The sequence below is a fragment of the Morone saxatilis genome, unplaced genomic scaffold (genome assembly GCF_004916995.1).
Source record: "Morone saxatilis isolate NCDOM2014 unplaced genomic scaffold, NCSU_SB_2.0 Contig23, whole genome shotgun sequence".
Lineage (NCBI taxonomy): Eukaryota > Metazoa > Chordata > Actinopteri > Moronidae > Morone > Morone saxatilis.
The window spans coordinates 2078819-2082419 of record NW_023339796.1 but is presented as its reverse complement, the minus strand read 5'-3'; positions in this window follow the sequence as shown (position 1 = coordinate 2082419).

Sequence of the window (3601 nt, the reverse complement as noted above, 5' to 3'; positions counted from 1 at the left end):
ACTCCAAGAATAAAATAACAAGCCCATCGCCGTTTCTTGCTTGTTTTTGGATCCAGTGGTTGGAAGTTTTTCCACATGAAAATTATCTGGGAAAAAGAAATCCATCTGGGTCCTTTGGCTTCTGGGTGACAGTAAAATCACTTCAGTTCCCACTGTCCAGTGAAAGCAAACGTTTTGTCCATTGTCCGCTCAGAAACGTCCTGTTAAGTTTTCATATTCTCTGAGCTTTTCCCTTGACAAACAGCCCCGCTGTTCAACATCCCCAAAGTACCTCAAAAAGAGGACGGATATCTGATGCTGGAAATTAGAAAATTTTCACTGAGTGCTGACAGTGAAGGGGTTAATTGTGTAAGAAAACTGGGTGATGGGTCCTCTTGTTGTGTGACGAGCTTTCTTTTTCATCTCACGTCGATTTGCCTCTTCAGCTTCAGTGAATCTCCTGCTCCACGCCCTTTCTCCTGAACTCTTGTTTGACTCGACTGCAACTTTCAAGTTTTTCCCCGCTGCCCCTGGGAAAATCTGACCGCTTTCCTTTCCACATCAGAGCCTTTTCTTTCTCCATGAAAAAAGACGATCCCCAGCTGAGTGAAGAATCTTCTCAACTGTCCTCCACTGGCTTTATCAAAGCAAGAGCCGATTTGAATACCTCCAACCTCCTGGTTGAAGCTCTTCACATTTTTCCTCTGTCCTGGGATTCTTGCTTTGGAATTGTTTTTTTGTCCCGACTCAACCTCGACTCTCTCCTGGCTCTCAGTTCTTTTTTGCCCTGCAGCCTTGAGACTGTTGTCGTGGCCTTTTTATGTTTTTCCCACAAGAAGCAAAGAGAAAATAACAAAGATAAGCCATAAACTTTGCTGATCAAAGTTAAAAACGCCAGAAACAATCCTTCATCACCTCATCATGAAACGAAAGGAAAGCAAAATGTTTTTCTTCTTGGGAGCTTCTTTGGAGGGTCCACCAGCCCTTGTTTTTCCTTTTTAATGAGCCACATCATAATGGAAGGCTTGTTAGTTGTTCCTCACAGTAAAGGAAAAACCAGAGAAGAAAACAGACAGGAACCTTGAGGGGCTTTTTTTCAGTTTTCTCCAGTCCAGACATCAACCAAAGGCCACATCTTCAGGTCCCAGCCATAAGCCAAAGTTGGGATCAGCCAAGGAAAGGCCAGCTGGAGTCCCAGTTTCCCTTATTCCAGTTCCTCCACTAAAATCTGCCCTACATGGTGTCTTTTCATCAGGAACCAGGCTTCGGTGTTTTTTTGGGAAGGTTCTGGCCCTACAACGAGGGCAGCCTGTTGGGATTTTTTCTTTTCATCTCCTCCATCCCAGAAATTTTTTTTTTTTTTAAAATACAGTTCCATGCAAAAGTTTCAAAAAAGCCCTGTTTTGTTCCACAAAAGGACATAGTGCCCACCGGACTCCCCCTTCCAAGTTAAATCCAGAACAGATGGACAGCAAGAATCTTTCTTGGTTCCCAGCCTTGAAAACTCCTTTTCTGTCGCCCATTTCCCCCTCTCAAGTGGGAAACCAAACCGACTGTTTGTCTGAGTTTCAAACTTTCTCAGAGCCTGAAAAACTAAGTTTTTGAGCTCTGATCTAATTCAACCAGGTGGTTTCCTGCCAAGACGAATGGGGGCTGTCGGCTCCCTTTTCAAAACGTCACGCAAAATGTTTTGGTTACACCCATTCCTTCAAAGCTTGTTAGCAGGGAAAACAAGGAATATGTGGTTTGCCGAGAGGAGCTTCCGCCTTGTGTTTTTGAGGAGCAAGGAGAGAGGGAGGGGTTTTTATTTAAGCTGTGGGTTTCATTCAGGAAGAAAGGAGCAAAGCGCCTTTGTGCCCTGAAAAGTGCCCCCCTTGGCTTTCTTAGCCCAAAGGCTATGTTGTCCTGCAAATAAAAATGTTGCCTGGGAACTTGCCCAAATGAAAAGTGGAAAGTTATGGCAATTGGCCAAAGAGGAAGAAAGTGGATGAGATCAACACTTTCCCTGTACCCATGTCCAGGGCGAGGATTGGAAGAGGAGGGAAAGCCACCTTACTAAGGTTTGGGCAAAAATGACCCTCAATGGGGACAACCAGTTGACATTTCCGAAGTGGATTACCTGGAAATGTGGTTTTCAAAAAAATTGAAAAATCAAAAAAACATTTCAGAAAAAGAAAAGAAGTTAAAAAAACATGTTTTCCGTCCATCAGAAATAAGAATGCTTCGGAAAAACCTTCCGTGAGAGTTTAACAACCAAGATTTGCCAAAGGGAAGATACCTGCCTTTATAGTTAAAATTAAATGGCAGAGGTCCAATTTTTTATTGGGAAAAGATAGTGGTTGAAGCATGGTTTAAACTGACTGGTTTCGTAATCAAAAAGCCAACGGTGGCAGCACAATTTGCCAACCAAGTGGCTCAACCAGAGCAATGGGGAGGTGTTTAAAAAGGAGCCTTGGGGGACCTTTAAAAGTTAAAAGCCACTTTTATTTTTCAAGTGCCTGGCTTTGAATTGCTAACTTCTTTCCCCACTTCTTTTATACGACACAGGTCGTGTTTTTTCCTAAATGCTTATTGAACCCTAAAAGTTTGAATGGTGAGGTTTTGAAAAAAGGTTGATTCAAAGAAGGAATCATCACCCACCTTTAAAAAACATATTCCGGACCTGGGCTTGAACTGCCTGGTTTTTGTTTCTTAAAACTCAAGCCAGAAAAAGAACAAGACACTGTAATCTTTGTGGAAAGATAATACAATTGGACTGTAATAGAAAAGTCCCCAACCCCTGGAACAGCAACCCCATAAACCCAAAGTTGGGAAAGGGATTTGCGACAACACTTAAATTAACTCTGCCAATGAAGTCATGCAATTCAACCAATCCAAAATTGGATTTGACCAGTCTAAAAGAAAGTAAATTAACTGTTGGAAAATTTTTTTTGGTGGGTAATCCTCTGCCTTTCACAAAATCCTTTCCAACAGAAACCCATGGAGGGGGTTCCTTCAGGGGATCACCAGTTTGCTGGTCTTTATTTGGAAAGATAAATATCCGGGGCCAACCAGAGAAGTTGCAGCTCAAATAGGAAACCTGAAATGAAGGTGTGTAAACCAGGTTCTTTGGAAGGATGCTCACGGGTCTCCAAGGCTAAAAGCAAGCCAAAAATTGCACCTTTGCCTGGCCTTTTTTGAATGCAAGGTTTTTTCAGTACCTGGGAAAAAATACAAAAGTGGAAAATGCTTAAAGGAAAGTTTCAACATTGTGGAAAAAACAAAGGTAAAAGCTGTTTTTGTTTGATCCCAAAGAACACCAACAGTGGGGTTGCAAACAGAATTTAAGCCTGTACTAGGCTTACTGGGACTTACCTATAATAAGAAGAAAAATGTTAAGCCTGGGAAATTGAAGTGAGAGTCAATGCCAGCTTTTTCTTAAAGTCTGTAAAAGACTTTATAAACTCAAGCCAAAAAGGTTTTCCAACAAATAACATCTTTGGCAAGAAACTCCATGGAATCACGAAAGCCCTGGAAAAAAATTTTCAAAAACTGTTTCAAGGAAAAACCAAAAAACCTGTAACTCAGAAAATTGGTTTTCCACCCAGGGTTTCCAGTGGGTTTTGGGCTGTCTTTGGCTTAG